Source organism: Lissotriton helveticus, chromosome 4_1 (assembly GCF_964261635.1).
Source record: "Lissotriton helveticus chromosome 4_1, aLisHel1.1, whole genome shotgun sequence".
Lineage (NCBI taxonomy): Eukaryota > Metazoa > Chordata > Amphibia > Caudata > Salamandridae > Lissotriton > Lissotriton helveticus.
This window is the reverse complement of record NC_136063.1, coordinates 405,216,140-405,240,137: the sequence shown is the minus strand read 5'-3', so window position 1 is coordinate 405,240,137 and position 23,998 is coordinate 405,216,140.

Below are 23,998 nucleotides of genomic sequence, written 5' to 3'. Positions count from 1 at the left end.
TTATGTATTTGGATTCTTCACCTCTTCTTAAATTGTACGTATTTTTAGGTGACCTTCTTCTGATGTTATGTCGCAAAGATGACATCAAATTGTTGACTCTTCCTTTTGAAAGTACCGGTCGTGCAAATCCAAAACGACATTTGGTGTAGAATTTACTCTTTGATTTGAATTTTCGCCGACAATATTTTCCACAACGATGACTTTGAAAGCGTAACACTTTTCCTCTTAAGTCCTTATCAGTTGTACTATTAGGTATGTCACAAGTGGCATACTGTTCAATAAAAGACAGTACAGTCTCATCCGAGTCTCTTCCAAATTTAGGAGCATCCTTGATCCATAACAGCATATGAATATGAGGAGCACCTCTTGCTTGGTATTCTTTTCTCCAAAAGAAATCCAGTACTTCACCAAGAGACGGATTTTTCTTGTTTGTAACAAAAGACATCATAGCTTCAAATCTATGATTAAAATATCTGCAAACATTAACCGGATCTAACGAACACAGTTCTCCAGGTGTCTTGTAGTTTATATTTTCTATGTTTGCATTCGCCTCCTGAAGAAATTCAAGTAAATCTTCCCAAGCATACTCTGCACAGCTTAGAGTTAAAAACCATGTTGGTGCTCCTAAGTTTCTAAGCATGCACTTCAAATCTCCATGACGACGGTACCAATACTCATTAGTACCACGCTGACAAGCCATTAAATTAATTAGGTGTGAATCCAAAACACTATCTTTCTGTTGCACTTTATCCATAAATTCCTGTGCTGAAATATTATGCAGATGAACTCCACTTTTTAAGATATGATTTACTGCATAAGAGAGACCAGATAAGTCACTCTCAAACAGAAGATGAAACAAATATGGAATGCATTGGCGAAACCTCGGATCTTCTGCATATAATCTTGTTGTCCGGTATTCAGATGCAGGAATCTGCATAGGTCGATCATCATATCGTATACCTTCACCTGTAGGGAATAACTGTGGGAAACAACGACCTTCCAAACTTTCTTCCCACACACTAATAGGATTTCCTTTCGCCTTTTTCATCTGAAATAATTCAATAGCATTCCCTATTGCTTCTTTGGAATGCAGTGGATGAACACTGTAATGTTCATAAATTTCTTCACTTCTGGATAGGTCAACTTTTTCAATTTGTCCAATAGACAAATCACTCTCCTCTTCTTCACTTACATCTTCTTCTTCTACGTATATATCTTTATAGTACTTATTGTTTTGAACTAAATACAACGTTGCCTTTTTGACTTTTCTAACATCCACTAAATCTTGCCAGATTTTCTTACTCTTTGTAGGTACACCATTAACTAGAATAACTAGAGGTTCCTCTTCTACATTTTCAACACCAATTGTTTCCATATTTTTTTTTTAATCAAGTGGCAAATATACAACTCTACCCTTTAATCCTCTTTGTAAATCTGAAGGATTTAATTTACCAGTCTTAGGCACCATACGAACAATAGCCTGAAAGGGATGTACACATTGGATCAGAATAGTCTCATAAGTATTTAAATCCATCAATTCTGATGGAATATTTATCAACTCTAGATTATTATGAACAGCTCTAGCAGGCATTTTATTTTCATTTAATTTATTATAACAATATTTACAAAAAGTTGCTCAAAACCCAAATCAAAATAGTTTTCCACCAACAAATAAGTTGCAAAATCTTTCCATTGACCATTACTTTCATCTTCACTTTTTAAATATAAATCAACTAACCTAGTTTGACTTTTGTAATGAATGCGTCGACAACAGACACAAGAAAAATTTGGTTTCTCACCTGCAATTACCTTAAACTTTATTATTTCCTGTTCAAAATTTTCAATATTAACATGTCCAACATTTTCTAACACATTTCCTTCTATAATTATATCAGTTTCTGCATTACCTTCCTCTGGACCAAAATAACTTACCTCAATTTCTGCACAAATCTTCTTAACATCTAATTCACATCCATACAAAAGAGCACTATTTAACTGTTTAAGTTTAAGTGCTGGACTTTTTGCATAATACAACTTTCTCACCAATTTTCTCATTTTAGTATGATGCACTGCTAACATCCTGAAGTGATGAAACACACTCTGGCATATTTTTTTAGAAAGACAAGCCAGAGAATGACCTTGCAGACCTATTTTTTCTCGCACTCTGCAATGATCTAATTCTTGCAACATAACAATTTTTTTTCTAAGACTTTCTTTAGTGTACTTACGTAAGAAATTGCGAAAGAAATCAATTGAATCCTGTCGTACACTACAAATGCTACTACAATTCCAACTGTAAACAGGAACATTAGCACGTCCCCCTGAAGCTTCTCCAGCCATCACCTCTTCTGCATTTCTAACCACAATTTTCTCTTTCTCAATTACACATCCCTCCTTCACCTCGTATCCTCGACCACTGGTGTCAACTGCATGCAACAAATCGTTACTTTGAAAGTAACTCTCTTCATTAAAAAATGGTTCAGACGTTGAAGTATGCATCCACTTCCCAGGAAACACTTTACAAAAATGACTCCTATTTATGTGTCTCTTCCATTTACTTTTAGCTTTTAAAACTCGTATTGCCTTATTTAGCGTATTTATTCTATTAAGTACTAAAATAAATAATTTTCTTTTTTGTCTCAAACGCGCGCTCAACAATACCATCTATATATTGTTTCTTCTTAAGAAAAGCAGATCTTCTTTTAGAAACTTTCTCCTTTTGTAATAAATTCGAAACTACTCTGTTGTAAAACATACGCTTCCTGATTTGGCTAAATTGATTCATCCGAGTTTTACTGTACAGATTTTCCTGTCTCCTGATTCCAGAAACATTTTTATCTTTGGTTCCATGTCTCCTTCTCGATACTGGTATACTTTTTTCCTTGTGCACTTCAATACTAACATTTTTCCTTCCACATATTGCTCTCAAAAACTTTTTGGTTTGCTTACCAGGAGCACTCTTCTTTTTATCCGTCCTATGTTCTTTTGATACTTCTTCAATTCCTTTCTTCTTCACATTGTAAGTCCGTTTATAGAGCTTTCTTTTTTCAGTTCTGGTCGGCATCTTAATTTAAGATTTTGATGAAATTCTCAATCTGTAAAACACAAACATAACAAATATTATAGTTGACTACTAGCATATAACGTACAAATTTAAACCACAGATTCATTTTCTAAGTAGAATAAAGAAAATAACAGAAAGTCTCTGAACAGAGTAGGAAATCCTGTAGTGAATGTTGGTTCTTAATTTTATCACACTCCATATCTGTTTTAACATTATAGACAGTTTTTAATTCTAATTTTTAAAGCATACAAACAGTACACTTTTTTCAAGAACTATGGGTCATCGTAGATGTTTTAATCTTTTTTACTACAATCTCTTTTACACTTCATGAGAACATGTCTTATCACTCTCCTAAAGCACATCAATGACGAATAGGACAAGAAAACTGTCTTCAAGAATGCTTTACTATCAAAAAAATTTTATTTATTTAAATCTTCATAATTTTGTAGAACTTCCACCATTATATCATCAGGGACTTCTTCAAGTCCAAAGTCCTCATCTCCTTCTACCATCTCTAAGTAAGCGGAGTCTAAAGACATGTCCATAAAATAATTTTTTTCATCTATTTCCTCTTCAAAGACTGCGTCTAAAATTTCCTCCATCACTTCGTTAATGATTTCAAAATGAATTTGTTTCTCTTCTGAGGAATTCTCCATAACTAGACTCAGTGTATTCTTCTGTATCCTTTTAAAAAAATATAGAGACTAAATTATATCTTTTTTCATAAATGTATAAGTTAAAAGTACCTTTACTAATTTTTAAACTACATATATTTTTATAATTTCTAACTTATTAACTCTATATATTTTAAGATACCACGTTCCTCTTGTTTTGAAAAGAAATTGGCAATATAACCCTAAACATTAACACTGATCTTTTTTTTCCATTAAATAATTACTGTTGTTAAAAGACATTTTACTGTAAAATTTCTTTTTAGATTTTCTAGATATCACAAATATTGATAATCTGTAGAATTAATTTTTAGAGACCCATTTTTTCAGTTCACCAGTACAAAGAGCTATGTAAACTATATGCACTCTGAAGAGAAGGCTCACACTATACAAACCATAGCATTCACTTAACAGATTACTACTTCCCACAGAGACAGTTACTTTTATGTTTCAACAGCATACTCACCATGTAAAAGTCATAGCATATACAAAATGTCATACTAAGCATGAAGAACAACCTCATAATAAACCTCTGCATCAATATGTAAAACAATGCCTATACATAGTATAATCACAGATATGCAGGAAAGATACCCATCACACCTAGAACCTTATCATAATACCTCTTTGTAAATAAAGGAGAAAAACTGCCAAACATAATGCAACAAGATTTCAAAAATCATGAGCACTTCACAAGATTTAAGTAATGGAAACATGAAAGAATTATACTCCAATGATCCGTAAATCTGAACTCCATCAAAAAGAACACATGCACCAAGCCCATTAAAAGATAATTTCAACTGTCAGTGGAGAATATCTCAAAATACATATCTACTATAAGCAGATACAACCCATGTGAATAATTCAAGATAAAATCATATTCCAAAATGAAATTTTACAAACATTTAAAAAAATCTTCTTCATTATTTTCATGTGCACCCAAAAAAATTGCCTATGCAAAAATACCAACTCACCTGAAAAAAAGAATATAATTCCTCAAATTCTGTAATTCAGAAGGCAGGTTGTTGCTTTTCAGCACCAAACACTGTAAAAAAGAAAATAATAAAATTTAATTAACTTATTACAGACTTATTTCTTACACAACATAGAGCCATTATAGCAAAGAACAAGCATAACAGATAAATTCCCCAAGATTCTCTATCATTACAATAAGATACAAAATGTCTCATTTATGAAACCATTGCACCACAGATATATCACTTTTTCCCATGTTAAAACTCATGCACCAGCGACACAAGGCCTTCATAACTAAAAGCCCATGTGACGGAGAACAAGTGCATAGACAGAAAATACAGGGCCAACCATGGGCATATGCAAGCAGTACACCTGCACAGGACCACCAAACCCCAGGAGCCACCATATTAATATATATCCTTAATATAATAATCCTCTAAGGATGCATACATATTTGCGTAGCGGACCATGGCAGGAATTTGGCGTGCTCTGCCTCTGTTCCACTTCCAAACACCTTGATCCACCCCCCCCCTCTTCAGTGGGCTGCACGCTCCGCCCCGCCCAAACCCCCTGTTACAGAGCCCCCTACCTACGCTCCCTGCCCAGGGCTGCCATGACCCTATACCCGCCCCTGGAAAATGTATAAGACACAGCAACAGTAAAAATCTAAGAATAGGCAACATGCAGAAAAACTGCACAGTAGATAAAGAAACATATGTTTAAGATAACCCCATTGAAAAACATGTAGTAATTTATTTAATCTGCCATGCATCTAGCCCTCCACGACCGCTTTGGAAACTCCTGCTCTAAACCTTTACATTTCATTTTTAAAACAAACGCACGTTTTTTTTCAAAGCTGCATATTAAACGCCTAAACATGTATTTAGTCGTCCACATGCAGGCACTTTCAATTACATGACTTATTTAAGTGGAATCCCTGTAATGTTGCATATCTTTCCAAAAATACACCAGTGCCTATTATTATAACGATTTTTTTTCATTCTTCATCAGTGATATTATTTTTTACATATAATGAAAATCACTATGACTTTTTAAACGACAAAGCTTACGTGGTAAAAATAACTCTGCATTTGCTTCCCTTTAAGAATGTAGTTTATCTACCCCACGCATGTGAACCTTGATATTTCCATCTGGCAGCAAATTCCGGCCTTGAATCACAAGACATGAACAACAGCCTTATTGTCACAAAAAGAAGTTAGCGTAGCATCTGTTCGCGAACATATCTTTCACTTAGCTAATATTCACAGACAACACCATTCCTTATAAAAGAGTGGCCTTCCTTTACAATGTACTGAGGTGACTCCCTTAATTTTAAACGCATCCTCCACTTCAAGACAGGCTATTTTTTTTATAACTACTAAGCAATGGTTTAGTGACCGGACTACCAAAAATTATATCAAGTCATTCTGCTACTCTTCACTGCATGCTCTGCGACCTATTTCTGTGGACTTCCTGTTGAACTGCCAGTGCTGCGACGTTTGTGTTCCCATCTCGTTTATTTCAAAATGGATGTCCCTCCTGTCTTCGCAAATAAGCCGGAACACTTAGAACTATTTCGCCAGAAGATGCTTGACTACTACGGCATCTTAGCACTCTCGACTCTGAATACTTCATATCGATTATCATTTCGATATTCCTATTTCACCTGTGTGCAGCCTGTATTTCATTGCCTGAGCTGTGATTTCATGTGGGCCCTGGACTTATGTCTCTGCAACTTGGTACCTCCTGAAGTGAATTACAATCATCTCATGAATCCGTTAATTGATCATGAACAGTTTTGTTGCAACGGAGGGATTATGGCCTTTGCAGCGATACAAGGAGTTCTGGGTCATTGGGATATATTCGCAGCGGCCCTGACAGACAGCTACATTGAAAACCCACCGAGCTGTCCTCTGATGGTACTAGAGGCTCCGGTAATAACAGATCATGAATGCTGCTTTCCTCTTTTCAATTGGATGGCTGACATGTTTTCGGATCATAACAGTGACTTCTTGTTAGAAGCAGTTGCTGCCTACTTTGCCTATACAATCCTGTGTTGACTGTTATGCAAGCCATTGACGTCCACATTTTGTTTTGCCTCCCTATCTTTTTCACGTTTTCTTGGATATTTTCTTAACATGAACAGACCTATTGGCTTTACTAACAGTGGACATTATGATTTCCTACTGGTTAAATTTTGATCTTTTATGTGGACTAAATTTTTTTTCTTCACCTACTCGATTTTGTACTTTATTTTTTATTAAAGTCTAATCTCAACAATTCTATTGTATATCTTATCTTATGTTATTTCAAACGTACTCGAACCAAAACTCGCTAATATATGCTATATGTGCCCTAATTAATGTGTAAATATAGAATAAGTTTTTTATAACTGTAAACGCAATTTCGCATTTGAACTGCTTAATTCCGCCTCAGACACCTCTGATCATTTAATTTTCTATAAACTAAAATATTCTGATTACATACATGCACCTCTCGCCATTTTGTCGGTTTTGGCGCGTTTTTCTTCCCTTACACAATAGCATAACAGAAACGTGATAGTGCTTCGCATGCAGAGAGCTGATTGATAAAGACATAATGTCTAACCACTAGCATTTTCATGTATCGTTCCTAAACTGAAAGGCCAGAGACCTTCTTCCATTTATTAAAATATAATGAGCCTTATTTATGAAGGCCTTGCGCCGCCGGTGCGTCACTTTTTCCCATGTTAAAAGTGACGCACCGGCGGCGCAAGGCCTTCATAAATCTGCCCCAATATACTTCCTCATAAGAGTGTATATTTAATTTTGCTAAACCATATTCATTTTTCATCAACTATACCGTTTGTATTTTATGTACTAGTGACTATACCGATTACTTTGTTTTTTGCAATGTCTCTACTCGTATTAGATAAGAAACTTGCCTTGAAAACAGAGCATTTCTGAATAAACATTTCAAATATACACGTTCTCTCTTTTAACCCATAATCTCAACTAAAATGATTGTATACTGAAACAGTATTCATGTGTTCCACGTAACTTCAGCTGTACTAACTTAATATTTTCTTTTGTCGACCTGACTTACTCATACTAGAACCGGCAGGCCTATAACAGCCCGTGAGCCCTTTCTTAGTAGGTCGCGCACCATGCACACAGTTGTACCTCTGTAAAAAAATAATTTATTACTCTTCTCAAGCACCGTCGCAGTTCCGTTTCACTCAGTGTTAATCACTGCTCCCACGCTTCTACAGACCAGACGCTATGTCGTATTTCACTCCTTATCACGCTTTAATCTCCACAATAACAAAAACTTCTCCACCAGCCACCAGAGAACAGAGTGCAGATGCAGAGGCACTAAGTAGTGAAATACAACATACACTCTGCTCTATGGAAACAACCGAGCGGTAATTGTGAAAGAAAACATTCACTAGCGCTTCAAAAAAGCATTTCAATTATATAAATAGTTTTTTGAAAACGTTCCAACTACTTTGATGAGACTATCTGTGTATGCCTCCACAGCAAAGTTCCTCAGCCCGGACTGAAGGCAGACACAGACAGACACACACACAATAAGATAACACAGGGCAACGGAGACGGAAAACAGAAGAGAGATGAAGATGCAGTCAAACAGCAGGAGTGAGAGAGATATTTTTATACTCCGTTTGGTACCTCAATTTACGAACACATTTACTGCACAAATCTGTGTACAACCTCATGGTCAGAACTTTTCATTTTATTTTACTCGACCACCTCCCCCTCTCACCCCACCAGTGCAAGCCGCGGCCACAAACTACAATGTAATTTTGTCGTCTGTCAGAAAGTTTAAGAATTCATTAAGCATTACCACTTTTTCAAGACGGTATCACATGTAATGTACCAACTTTTCATTTTATTTTACTCGACCACCTGCCCTTCTCACCCTACGCCTACCATCGCAGGCCGCGGCCACAAACCACACTATAATTTTGTCGTCTGACACAAACTTTAAGAATTCATTAAACATTACCACTTTTTCAACACGGTATCACATGTAATATACCAACTTTTCATTTTATTTCACTCAACCACCTGCCCCTCTCACCCTACACCCACCAATGCAGGCCGCGTCCAGAAACCGCACTCTAATTTTGTCGTGTGACAGAAAGTTTACGAATTCATTAACCATTAACATTTTTTCACGACGGTATCACATGTAATTTACCATTTCTCTCTCTATCTGCATTATCTGTCTCTCTGCTAATATCATTTTTTCACTTCATAAACAACTTCTCTCATTATATATAAAGGCTTCAAAATCACACAAATAATTACTCTTTATATTAAACATATTTTATACTTCATATTTCACATTTAAATTAAAAATAGTTTTAGAAATACAACACATTATGACAGCCAAAAATATGTTTAGTTTCAAACTATGAGGAAAATCAATCATTGTTTGTAAGTAAACCATATTTTACGGTACATGACAAAACAAACAGTTACAGACTTACCTTTACCAATGCTTTGTACGATGTACAACAGTGACAGTCACAAAATAGATATTCGTTTGACGGAAGTCTCAATTATGCTGCTACCACTGCAACCAAAATTCAATGGCACAGATATCCAGTCAATACAGACTCATATATGTCTCTTCAGCCAATCACATTTCCTCCCGCAAAATTTTGTATTCAAATTTACATTTCAGTTGGTTGTCCCTCACAATATTTTCAATGTCACATAAAAGTCACCCATCACCCACTGCCATCTCTGACTGTTTCCATGGTAACACCTCATTCTGCACCTGGCTGAAAGCACAGGTCAAAAGTTCATATCTCACCGTTCTACAGCAAACTAACAACACTGTTTTCCCTCTAGAAACACCTGCCTATCCACAGCTCTGTTACATGTCATTTTTTTCACACCCAATACTACTTTTTCTTTTACATAACATTAACATGCAACGTAGTCTTCAATCTTCACGTATTAGAATCAACCAATCATTTTTCGTTTTTCAACCACACCAAGCTTCATCCATTTTTTTATCCTGACTTTCAGCTTCTAACTGCCATTCCACTTCCAGAACCCATCGGAGTACGAGTGCATCTGCCTTGAAAATGAAGGTTTGTCTTTTAGGACACAGCTATATTCACTGGAGTGGAAAATATGCAGCAAGCAGACGAATTTCCAACCTTGATTTACCAAATGTGCAGATAACGTGGATTGGGCAAAGAGGATTAAGATGTCACCAATTAATACCATTGGTGAAAACTTTTATGCATCTCCCAGAACCAGACCTTATAATTGTGCACTTTGGTGGGAACGATCTAGGCACATTGACTGGGGTAGGTCTGGAAATGCTTCTAAAAGACACCTTTCGACAATTGATGACACTTTTTCCTCGAACTGCCTTGGTATATTCCAATATATGCCAAAGACAGAAATGGAATTGGTCCAATCAACATTGTGCACAAATTGAGAAAGCAAGGAGACATGTTAATAAATCTGTTTCTGCTTTCCTTAGAGATTATAGCATGGGTTCTATTTACCACAACAACTTGCGTTACCACATGCAAGACATCTATAGGACAGATGGTGTGCATTTCACGGATGAGGGAAACAGAATCTTCCTCTGCAACATCAGACTCTGCATCGGTACTTACTTATAAATGCAGAAAAAACTCAATTAACACAAGGGCTCTTTTCAGAGCCACCTTATATCAAAGCACTCAAACTTCTGATTTATCTCCATTTTCACACTCTTGTAAATAGGTGTGCGCGCCCGAGTGCGCGCACCCCGCAACTTAAAAAAAAAAAAATATATATATATATTTTCGCGTTTAAGGGCCTTACTGCACACCCTGAGAGAACCTACGCAGCAAAACAATCTCTACCTTCTCCCCTTTCCATGTTCCAACGCTTTGAAATGACAATATATTTACTCGCAGTGACAAAATGGCGGTCAACACTTCCTGATTTCCTTCTAATCGAACGTTAACAGACGTCACGCAGCAAAAAAAAATTCCGCTCGCGCGCAGCCGCTTGAGTGCGCGCACCCGTGCGCGCTTATAGATATATAATTGACTTTAACTTTAATTTTCTCAGCAACTACTGAACAGATTTACACCATTCCAAAAAAAGCGTAATCTGCGAGCCGGACTCTACAGTTTTGCCAAATTTCTTATAAATCCATTCAGCCGTTCGACCTGTAGCCGTGTCTAAACGTCCTATGGAAAATAACATGGAGAAAACACGTTTTGGGACCCCCCTTTTATCTCAGCCCCCTCTTCACCAATCCCCCCCCAAACTTTCAGGGAAGGAGCGCAGCGGACCGAGCCATCTTCTTTGAGAAATTCGCAAAGATTCATCCACCAGGGCCAAAGTTAATCCAAATAGAATGTTGAGGATTTCCTATGGAAACTAGGTCCTAACTATAACTACCTACTGGCGACCGCCAGTAGGTAATATATATATATATGCAATATATATAGATACTTTGTTTAATTGTATTAAAAAGATAATTTTATTTTCAGTTTGATGTGCTTGTCACTATTTACTTCATTAAGCAATATAAAGCGTGCACATAAAAAATAAAAAGTTATTCATGTGTTGCTGTAAGTGCTTTGTATGAAATAAAAATTGTGCAAAGACATTTCTACTTGTGTCCGGGGAATTTATTTAAGTAGTTTTGCAAACACATGAACACATTTTAATTTTTCCTTCACCTCTAATTCACAGACCGTTCAAACATAGTTCACTTGTAGTGCTCAGCACTAGAAGCCATGCTTTTTTAACAACACTGTGTAGTCTAGGACGTTTTTCAATCTTTATGGTACTAGAGACGGCTATGTACAAAGAGAGTACAGAGTTCCTCTGGGGTGGTCGGTAAGAAGGGCTGGAATTGGTAGAGACAAGTGGATCAACAGGGCCCACTATTGTGTATGTGCGGGAGAGGGAATTCTCCTTATAGGAACTAGGGCTCTCACACACCCAGCAAGCTAGGTGTCATGCTTCATCATTTGAGCCTGCCGCTCGTCAATACCTAACGGGCACCGGGACTCTTTGTCTGGGATCTTTTGTTCCTGCCGGTGGGTGTAGTGGGGGTGAGGGGCCCTAGTATGTGTAGATGTATGGTAATGTGTGAACTACAATAGGTCAATTAGTCCTAACCAACAATTTATTCTGAAGGTAAACTGCCTAACGTAAAAGATGGAGAGGGGCAAAAAACGAGTCGCAATGTGTCTCGTGGTGTATGCCCTGCTCTCAGGTGATCGACATGTTTCGTGTCTCTAATGTCATTGCGATCAGGACACTTCCTCAGGATCAAAGGAACACTATCTACATTAAAAAGGTAAGTGGATTCTACATACCCAGTTCTCTAGTTGTTGACCTGTAAGTAGGACAAAAATGGGTGGGGACAACATGTTTAAATCACATTTTTATACAAACATACATTGCCTCTGCAATCCAACCTTCAATGTCCGGCAGGGCGAACGTGCTTGTGAAAAAAATATAAGTAGGACACTGTGTCCTAACTTTAATACTCCTAAACTGAGAAAAATCCTAACTTTACGACTTTCGGTATTCACAGGAGGCATTTCGGAGTCCTAAAGTTTGGAGTCCTAACTTTACTACTACTAAACTGAGAAGAATCCTAATTTTAAGACTTTCGGTATTCAGAGAAGGCATTTAGGAGTCCTAAAGTTAGGAGTCCTAATTTTACTACTACTAAACTGAGATAAATCCTAATTTTAAGACTTTCGGTATTCACAGAAGGCATTTAGGAGTCCTAAAGTTAGGAGTCCTAACTTCTGTGAATACCGAAATGAGTAAGTGCCTTCTGTGAATACCAAAATTAGTAAGTGTCTTCTATGAATACCAAAATGGTAGTAAGTTTAGGATTTTATCTTAAGTTAGTTCTGTGAATCGGGCCCACAGTATACAAAATTACACTTTTTTTTAAAGCAAATTACTATCTCTATTAGGATGCCCTTAGCAGGACTCAAACAGTGGAAATCCTCTATAGCCATGGCTTGTCTATCGGGGAAACCGGCAGCAAAACTCTTGACTACAACCCTTGCCTACTACAGTAATTTGTGAGATTCTATGTAACCAGTACCTATATGTTGGATTTTATACAGAGTAATACCAAGCCACACTTGAATTCGTGTGATCTTTAACATATGTCTTTCACAAAAAATATATCAGGCGTAGTACCTTTAAGAAAACAGATCATAATATGCAGATCAGGCCTATATCCATGATCATTGACTTGCCGACATAATGGAATGGAATGGAATGGAATGAGGATTTGTAGAGCGCGATGGCTACCCAGGGGCGTCCCAGCGCTGTAGGGAGATTGAGCTAATCCGGAGGGGTAGGAAGAGGGAGGCTAGGTTTGGTTTTAAACAGAGGTTTTGCTGAATAACCAGGTTTTGAGAGTTTTTCGGAAGGTGAGGAGGTTGGGTTCGGATCTGAGATTGAGAGGGAGGGAGTTCCAGATCTTGGCCAGGTTGTAGGAGAGCGAACGACCACCACATCTGGCCTTCCTGATGCGTGGTACTGAGGCGAGGTAGGAGGTCGCAGATCTGAGAGAACGAGTGGGCTGGTAGGTTTAATCTGCTCAGTCCTGCTGTATCGAGTATAAGCTTTGCTGCAAGCCAAAATGTGCACTACAAGCAGTTTGTTTTAATGGTGAAAGCATACAAATGTGGTTAAATCAAATAGTCAGAGGAAGCAACATGAGGGTGAAGCCAGAGCCCCCCTCTCAGCACTACTCTGAAAGCCATTTTTTGTTGATCACATTAGGTCAGACAACCACTGAACTGCCAAGCCAAATCAAAATATCCATGTATATTAGTGTAGTCCTATGCATCCGGTACTGCTCTTGAAAATAAAACTGCACTCTGAAGTTTAAATATAATGATGGAAGGGGAGATGATCTGTGATGCCTCTGGGGAAAAAAATGGCAAACATTATCTAGCTTTTTAAGATAGTGTAACAGGATTACAATGTTATGTATGTGCTCCTGGAAGTTCATGTCCAGACAGCCATACTGCTGCTGGTTCGGGCAGCAAGATAACTAAAGAGAATATTTACAGCTGTGTGGGAGGAAGCACTTTTTTTCTGTGGAAGCATACAACGTCTGTCCAATCAGACCTTTTACTCCTGGATACCAACAGGTAGGTGGAGTCAAAGCCCCTCTCAGTAGTACTGCTGCTTTTTTAGGTTTGTCACATTATGTCTGGTGACTGATGCTCGGTCAAGCCACACATAGAAAGGTCCCCTCTATATTCCCATGAAAATTACCTTGACTGAAAACCTCCGATTGTTGCCTCTCCTTTTTTCTTTCAAATGAACCTCCCATTACTTTTCATCCTCTGAATACCTCCTCTCCCTGAGTATAGCCTACTCTAGGTACCATGCATGTTTGTTTTCCTTCCTATTATTGTATTTCTGCAAATTGACTACTCCTCGTCTCAACGATTACAACCTCTCCTCTTATAACTCCTACCCCTCCAACCTTATAATACCTAATCTCCTGTTACTCACCTATTAATACCACCAACCATTGTGAAAGAATTTGCACGACCCTCCCACTAAAGATCATACCTAACCTTATTCATTTAATCTAGCTCCTAGAAACTGAAGTAATTGCGTGGAATTGTTTTGTAAAGAGCACAAGACTAATCCCAATAACTAAGAATAACCTCTAGAAAAAAAACACTAAGCTTGGGTTCTGGAGCAGCGAGCTGCCTGGCGTAAAGCGCTTCAGTGCCTCTTCAAGCATAGTAGGCACTATATAAATGCAATTACAATACAATATAATATATAACCCTCCTGGTTCACACTAAAACTAATACAATAACACTCAGCAGTCGGGCAGTCGATTGTAGTTCATAAAGACTGCATAATATTTGAACTATAGTGCTCTACACTCACATTCACATAAGACAAATTACTATGTGTTATGTCTGTCCATCGCCCTATACTGTACCACCCTATAGCAATAAACCACTCCTCACAAACTGAACAGGAACTAAATAAGTGAAGAGATCTTCCACGTGGCATTGGCCAACAAAGGACTTTAAGTTAGTCCACCACTGCACATTCCATCAATTTACATACTTTGACTGCTTCCTGAAATTTAGCAATGATAATCAGATATGGGATGATTGTACCAAAGTCCATCCCAGCAGATCTCTCCACTTTATCTTTCTCCAACCTATGCCTACTCAGAACCATAAACTTTAAATAAAATATCTGAGAATGGACATCCCAGTAGAGTACCCAGCTAAGTGGCCGATGATCATAGGAAATACCATAAAGGGACCTGCAGAGCTGTTCAAAAGTGTGGGCCTACATAAATCCATAAACTGTTCACCTATTTCTCACACCTCTTAATCCAGCAAACTGCTAAGACCTGCATCCCATAACATGGTAACTGCACCTCGGTGGTCCTCACGCGCAACAAGGAAACAATTCCTACATAGGATCAAAACATAGGCATCACACCTCCAGCCACACACCCTACACCATGTAGCATGTTACCCATGTAGGCAAGCTAGGTGATGCAATAAATAAACAGCTTGCCAAATTTAAAACATATATTATGTGAACCAAACAATGACTATAGTGGCCAAGGAAATTAAAAACTATAACCACGAAGAGATTTATCGATCTTAAGGAAGATTATTTTAAACATAAAACCCCCAAATAACCCTACTTTTTTCTTACTAAAGGAGATCATAAACGATTCATCACCTGTTCAGACACATCTCACACTGAGAACAAGATACAAAAGTTTCATCCTCTAGTTATAACTCCCCCACTCCATGATCACGCTCTTTTTTAGACAGAGGAGAGAAGAGAGGTAGAGCTGGTGGCGGAGGCAGAGGCAGAGCTTAATGGTCAGGGGAATTCAGAACACGCAGGAGAGTATACAGGTGTTAGAAACAGAGGCCACTCATATTTGAAACTTGACCAGTAATCATCTTTCAGCATCAGAACAAGCAGTTCTGATAGAAGATATTTCAGTTGTGCCCTCTTCCAATCCAGTGTAAGTCAAGGGTACTATACTATAGTTTATTTAAAAGATAAGACTAAAATTATATTTTGCAGGACAAGAAGTGCACCCTGAAGATCGCATCTCAGGTCTTAAGAATAAGTCTACCTTTTGCCCCCACACACCAGATGTGACCCCCAAATGATGAATACTTGAGGAAGCGGTCGTCTGAGAATTTGACACCGGTTACAAGAAAAGAGAGACACTTTCGAAACAATCCAGCTCCAGACAAATTTAATCCATTACGAGAGCTATCCCAAGATTAATTCATCACAGTTAAGCCAGCTGACAAAGGGGTGGTATAGTTATTAAAGATTGTGATGCATATGATAGGGAACCCATGAGAAAACTAGAAAACACAGAACACTATTGAAGGTTGTTGAATATCTAATCCTACTGCGGAATTGAGCCATCCAATACGAGAAGTCACTTTGGAGCCTCATGATAATTTATGGATCACCCAGAATGAATTTGATTTTTCAAACAAAAAAGATCCAAGAATTCCAGCCTTCTATTTGCTTCCCAAAGTGCATTAGAATTTGATTAACCCCTCCAGGGAGACCAATTATATCTGGTTGTGGCTCTCTGTTGGAGCCTTAGTCTAACTACATGGACTCTTTGCTCAAATCATGTGTTCCTCTCATGAAAGCCTACACATGGGACTCTATGGACTTCATCAATACATTTAAATGGATGGAGCTTGACCCTACCTCGGAGTTCATGGTTGATCAAAAAACAACTAACGAGTTACCTCGAACAGAACACCTTACTTGATCCTTCCCAGTCAGGCTTCCGCGCCCTTTATAGCACCGAATCCGTGCTGACTGCCGTAACAGATACGATTAGGTTGGCTTTGGACAAAGGGACACCCACGATGCTGATTCTCCTTGATTTGTCAGCAGCGTTTGACACCATCTCTCATTGAATCCTATTGTATAGGCTACGAGAGATTGGTGTCAGAGGAACAGCTTTAAAATGGCTTGAAAGCTTCCTGGCTGATAGAACACAACATATCCAACTAGATACGTTTACATCGCAGACCATGGCTGTAGACAAAGGGTCACTCATGGTCCCATCTTAAGCCTCACTTTATTCAACGTATATATGTCCTCACTAGCCACAATTATTAGATCTTGTGGGTTTGATACCATCTCGTATGCGGATGATACCCAATTGATAGTCACTATTGATAAGGATCCCACGTCGACCAGAGAAAATGTTTAAAATTGCATGTTAAAAATAGCTGCATGGATGACTGTGAATTTTCTACAGCTTAACACCAATAAAACTGAGATTCTGCTGTTTAGAAAAGCAGGGGAGCTCTGGGTCTCAGATTGGTGTCCGTCTGAGCTTGGTGAACCCCCTACGCCAAAAGATTGGGTGAAAAATCTGGATGCTATAATTGATGATAGACTCTCCATGGAAGAACATGTGAAAACCTTCTCGGGCACATCAGCTTGATGCGATCTTTCCCTGGATCCCTCTCTCAGCGAGAAAGGCCCTTATACAGGCACTTCTAGTGAGTAGACTAGATTATGGAAATTCCCTATTGGTAGAGATCAGGGAAGATCTACTATCCAGGTTGCAGGTCGTACAGAACACAGCCGTGCATTTAGCCCTCAATCAGCCTGTTCGCACCCCCTCAGATCCCCTTCGACGGCAGATCCACTGGCTGCCTGTTAGGAAAAGAGCAGAATTCAAGCTTTTATGTCTGGTATTCAAAAAACTTCAGGGCAAGGGACCAATTACCTAAGGAAGAAGCTAAAGCCATATATCCCCTCTTACCAATTGAGAACGAGCAATCAACAGCTGCTTTGCCCCGGAGAATTAACCGAGTCAGAATGGGCGGCTGCTGTTTATCGTATCTCGCCCCCTTTCACTGGAACAGACTGCCAGACAACATTCGTGCATGTCCCAATCTCAGGCAGTTTTAGAAACTTCTCAAAACCTGGTTGATCTGTCATTAACCAGCGATCTCGGTTCTGCTCTGTCTTTTATTGAGGAGCTGAGAGATCCCATTGGGGATGATTTGTATGCACCCTATAAATACAAATAATAATAATAATAATGGTGACCTGGCACGTAGAGTGCTTATACACCAATATCTCACAAGATTAGGCCATTGCAGTTTTCAGGTATGTTTTAGTCAAACGCATGGTACAACATGATGTGTCCACTGAATTTTTATTGAACTTGACAACTTCATGTTTAAAGAAGAAGTACTTCATTTTCAAAAAGGATTTGTTTTTGCAAACATAGGTTGCAGCTATGGGATGCACTTTTGCTCCAGAAATAGCTAACGTGTTTATCTCATGTTTTATAAGAGAAATGGATTTTAAGGAAGCTTTACCCTGTTAGGGATAAGATTGCCAAATGGTGTTATTACATCATGTTTTTCCACTTGGCATGGCTCCAAGGATGATCTCAATAGGTTTCATGATTAGTTGAACAACCGGTCAACAGATCTGAAATTTACCTTGACCCACACAGCAACAAAATTATCTTCCTTGATCTGTTCATCATGATAGGGGATGGTAGGTTGATTATGAACCTGTACACCAAGCCAATAGATAGGAACACTCTTCTGCACTTCACAACCACCCCAGCCCCTTAAAAGAGAATCTTTCTACCGAGGATCCACAGAAACTGCACCAACGGGGATGAGTACTTCAGAAATAGTGATATCCTCTGTTATAAATTGGTTTCCAGAGGCTGTCTAAAGAAGTTGGTTCATAATTTCGATATAATGGCATTTTATACCCCCAGAGAGACTCTTTTCACCCTGCGAAACAAAGAAATGACTTTACCTTCAACATATGTGCTTACATTTGGCTCTAATGCTAACAGAATCAAGAACATCATTAGATCCAATTGGAAACTTTTATGGGCCTTAATCGACCTGACCTTTTATTTTCCTTTAAAAAAGATAAAAAGGGGCACTGTTTGTGCAATATTTTGAGAAACCATCTCCATTATTATAGTTAGATTAAATGATTTTGTGATATAGGTGGCCATTGCTGATGTAAGGGGCGAGCCCATGGAAAACATCTTACTTGGAATGGAAGACAAATTCATTGAAAGAAGCAAAACCACTGTTAATGGACTGAATGAGAAATATGAAACATAGGGCCTGATGTAGGTAAAATCAAATTTGCGAATCCTTAATAGCGAATTTATCGATTCGCTATTAAGGTCTCGCAAAATTGAATGTAGATAGGAATCTCTAAAATATTAGCGAATTCTTAATATTCCTTATTAGCGAATCGCAAATTGAGATTCGCTAATAAGGAATACCTACCCATTCATTCCTTTGGGCTAGGAGGCCCATTGGAATGAATGGGAAGACATTCTCCATTTGCGATTAACTATTAGAGGATCGCAAATAGCGGGCGCTATTTCAAGGGTGGCAGGGTGTCAAAAGGACACCCTGTTGCACCCCTGAAATGTGCATGTGTGCACATGTGGCACACATACATGCCCTACGGGCATGAAGGTGTGCCACATGGCACTTTAAAAAAAGTTAAAAACTGCTTTTTTACAGGAAATCGCTTGAAGTTGGTGGTAATTAGCAATTCCTTAAAGCTAAAATGCACTTTCTTTTGTGCTACTTACATTGCATTTAAGGAATTGCAATTTGCAATTCCTTAAATGCAAGAGCAAAATAAGGAATCGCAATTTTGCAATTCCTTATTTTGCTAGTAGGTTTAAACTCACCTACATTGCTCGCAGCCAAATAGCGATCGCAAATGCGAATTTCAGTGTTAGTGCTCGCTATTTGGCCACCTACATCTGGCCCCAAGTCCTTACTCCCTATAGCTATTCTACTTTCAAGGCATACTACTTTCAGATTGCATGTTTCTAACCTGTATATATAACACATGGCCTAATAAATATGTTCTGTTTTGAAAACAGCTTTTTTGTTGTAAACATTGTCCTCATGTTGGTAAAGATCGTTTATTCGATTAACTTGCCTACCCAACGTGTTAACGCCTAACCATATATAATGTATGCCAATTGTAACCCCAACGGCGTTATAACATGACCAGTATTGCCTTCTTTCTTTCTGTACTTACAATGCTAAAAAACTTTTCCTAATAAAATCATTTGAAATTAAAAAAATTCTTGCACATTCATGTGTTTACATTTTTCATGAGATGAATGTTTCGATAATATGGTTATATTTAGATTCAGTAATTGATTGTTTTTTACAGTTGATCCTTTCATTTACTACATTGCTTTTGGGACTTCATAGAGCATCTGCTCATGTTTTTATCCCTGTGGTATCACCTGTCTTCTTTTGTCTGGATCATGCATGTGTCTACCTTCCCAATATGGCGGTCTGCCCGGCCAGTTTTTAGGTCTCGCCTACGACGAACGCGCTGAAGGCGCGTTCTCGCAAGCGAGAACTATAGTCGTCGTCTCAGCAGTCTGAGACCGACGAAGGGATACAAGACCTGGCCGCGCGCAGCGTTTTTCCATAGGATAACGTTGTGCGCGCGGCCAGGTCTTGTCTCCACGGCATTGCATTGCTGTCCGGATCGCGTCGCGCGCCTCTCTGGAATGCAGGGGAGTCTGCATACCAGCGTGCGGCGCTGATCAACAGGCAAGAGGCGCGTGTCGGAATCCGACTCTGCCAGGCTGCAGTCGTTGGACCACAGTCAGTGAAGATGAAGATGTGATTTCTAATCACGTAATTATTTAGTTATGGAAACATTTATAGCTCCGATTGTGAATCTTTTGACCACAGGAAATCCCTGTTTTATCATTTGAACGTCTACATTCTTCCGTGTACGGGAGCACTCTATAAAATAACTACTGCCTGTGGTACCTGGCTCCCTTTTCATTCTTTTACTGTCCCTTGTTATTCACTAATGAAATCTGTTTAACATTTCTAACCTTTGGTGTTTTCCGAGCTACATGCCCCACAAGCCTTTTTCTTTACTTTAACATTTTCAACTATTAGAATATGTCATCTTTGTTCATTGCATGCAGGGCAAATAGTTAATTCACTCATGCTACCCCACTTAGCCATGCTTTTTAAGTTCCAGCGCTGTAGGGAGTCCCAATATAAGATGTGCTGAAACTGAAGTGTGCTATTACACCTAATTCCCGCGAACCCCCTTTGTTCGAGACCCCGTACATCCCTATAAACGATGAAGCTGCTGCTTTCAAACTATAAGGTCGGCCTCAGTGATGCAGCCTGTGTGGGGGTGGTGCTCACAGGGTGCCGCATAGTAGGTGCTCCATTATTTTCTCTATTGGTTGATATCTATCGGTTTCTGTTGCATACATTCCAATATGCCTGATGCACGCGGGAGACTCCCGATTTTCAAAATGGCTTTTATTTCTAGCTGTCTCTCTCCTAAGATTGCCTCTGCTTCATTAGAAACGCATGGTGGAAATTCATTCTGCCAATTTTGTGAGCACACTCTCCCACTTTCTTATTGTGAAATGCTGACATGTATGCTATTGCCTTTGGCTACAAGCCTGGTGTTGGAAATAGCTGCACGGCTTTTTGTTCTTCCATAGAAAGATGTTTATAAGTTGGTCCAGTTTTTTGTGGAACACCTCTGTCATCGGGAGAGGTAGCATTGTTAGCGTGTAGTTTATTGCCGGTGTTATCATCATTTTGATGGTTTCAATTCGCCCCCACCAGCTGATGTACTTTGGTGACCATAACTCCAGCCTCTCTTTTATCTTTTTCAGCGTGAGATCCTCGTTGTGTTGTAGCGTTGATGTGAGGTCTCTCCCAAAGTGGAGCCCTAGATATTTCAGTGGCTTCGTCTGCCATGCCAGGCCGGATTCGCCCAGGACCTCTCTTGTGGTGTGGACATTCATTGGCTTGCACTCCGATTTCTCCTTATTGAGTTTGTAGCCTGAGGCTTCAGCGTATTCACCTATTGTGGCCATCAGTGCTTTTATTGACGTGGAGGGGTTTGTTGTTGTAATGAGGATGTCGTCGGCGTACGCCGCTAGTTTTACGGTCTTCTTCTTGAGCTTGACGCCTGTTATCTCTGTGTTGTCCCTGATTCTGGCTAGCAGGGGTTCTAGGGCGAGCAGGAAAAGTCCGGGGGAGAGGGGGCATCCTTGTCTGGTGCCTCTTCCCAGCGTGAGCGTTTCGGATGCGCTCCCGTTCACGACTATCTTTGCTTTCGGTTTGTTGTAGAGGGCCATGACCATTTCCGTGTACTTCCCGCCTAGGCCAAAGGCTCCCATGCAGTTCCTCAGGAAAGGCCATGAGACTCTGTCGAAAGCTTTCTCCGCATCCAGCGCTATCATGACCGCCTGTTCGTTGCTGCTTGCTGTGTGGTTGATCAGGTGGCACAATAGTCTTGTATTGTCTTGCGATAGTCTGTTTTTTATGTATCCCACTTGTGAGGTGTGGATGATGTTTGGCAGGACCCTGTTTAGTCTGTTGGCTAAGACCTTTGCGTAGATCTTGCAGTCGACGTTTATTAGTGATATTGGTCTGTAGTTCTGGGGATATTGTGGGTCCTTACCCTCCTTGGGAATTATGGTGATGTTTGCTTCGCACATGGACTCCGTCATCCTCCCGTTCTGGATGCATGTGGAATACGTTTGTGCCATTAGCGTTTTAATGTGGTCGCTGAATGTTTTGTAGAATGTTGCTGAGTAGCCATCCGGTCCTGGCGCTTTGTTCCGTTTCAGTTGGCATATGGCTGCTTCGATCTCTTCTTCCGAGATGTCGGCATCGAGCGACTTCCTTTCTGCATCCATGAGTTTCGGCAGAATGATTTTGCTGAGCAGATCTCGTCCTGCGTCTTTGCTCAGGGTCTGATCTTCAGTGTACAGTTCTTGGTAGAATCGTCGGAAGACCTCGAGTATCCCCTTGTTAGTTGTTTGAGATGTGTTCGTGCGATCGGTTATTGCTGCTATCGTGTGTTGCCTCTGTTTCGCCTTCAAGTAGGACGCCAGCTGCTTCCCTGCTTTGTTTGCTGCGCACAGGTTGACTGACCTGAACTTCGTCAGCCATGATCCCGCTCTTTCACTTAGGATCCTGTTCAGCTCGTATTTCTTTTTTGTGAGCAGGGTGAGCGTGTTCTTGTCCGTTAAATTTGCACAGTGACCTCTCTCCAGTGCTGTTATTTCCTCCTCGAGCTCACGGATTTTCTTGTTTCTTCCTCTGTTCATCCTGGCTTTGATGTTTATCAGTTTCCCCCTTAGTGTAGCTTTGAGGGCGTCCCATACGGTGTCTTTCCCTACTTCGCCATTGTCGTTGTGCTCGAGGTATTCTTTGATTGCGGCTTCAATTTCTTTCACATTCTCTCTGTTCTGGAGGATATCATCATTCAGTCTCCACCTCCTCGTTGGGTTTTCGTTGTGTTTCCCACTTAGAGTGAGTGTTATATGCGCGTGGTCCGAGATGGTGATTGGCGCTATTTCCGTTTCCTGGGAGGGCTCAAGCCGATAGCACTCCTGACAGCGAACCGGCATCCACTAAAAGCCAACGCCATACTAAAACACACTAGAGAGGCCCTGCTGAAAGTGGACAGGCACATGGCGCAGAAGATGAAAGGCACAGCATGGGAATCGATCTGGTTCAACACTAAAGTGACCTACCAGGGCGCGACGTTGCAGAATGACATTTGGATCGGGGAAGGCATCAGCACCCCCAGCCAAACAGAGACCAGGCAAAGACCACTGACGTTTCAGAACCTACAGCTGCTGCACGCCCTCCCGAACCGAGAGTTCTATAACTTCCTAAAGATCAGGACAGCAATAACAAAAGCCAACCTTTGCGGAGGAGAGCCGGGAATCATCAAATACCTGCAGCTCCTCAACTCAGCAGGTCACCAAACGGCGAAGATCTATAAACTCCTTAGCCCATCCAAGCTGGCGCAGAACAAAAAAGCCACTAATACATGGGAGACGCTCCTGGGCAGGCAACTGAGCGAAACAGAACGAGCAAAACTGTGGAGCGCAGCAACGACAAATAAAATCACACCACAGCTAGCGCAAACAAAATTTTGGCTACTTCATAAGGCCTACTGGACGCCATCCAAACTCCACAAGGTCGGCATTGCAGACTCGGACAGATGATGGAACTGCCTGAAAGAAGAAGGCACTCTCGAGCACCTCATCTTCACCTGCGTGAAAGTCAAGAGGTTCTGGGCACAAATCAATACTTTCTTGAACGACATGCTCAAAACAGATCTGAAAATCAGCTTAGTGAGCCTGGCGACTGAACACCTAACAGCTAATCTAAAAAATAGAGAAGAGA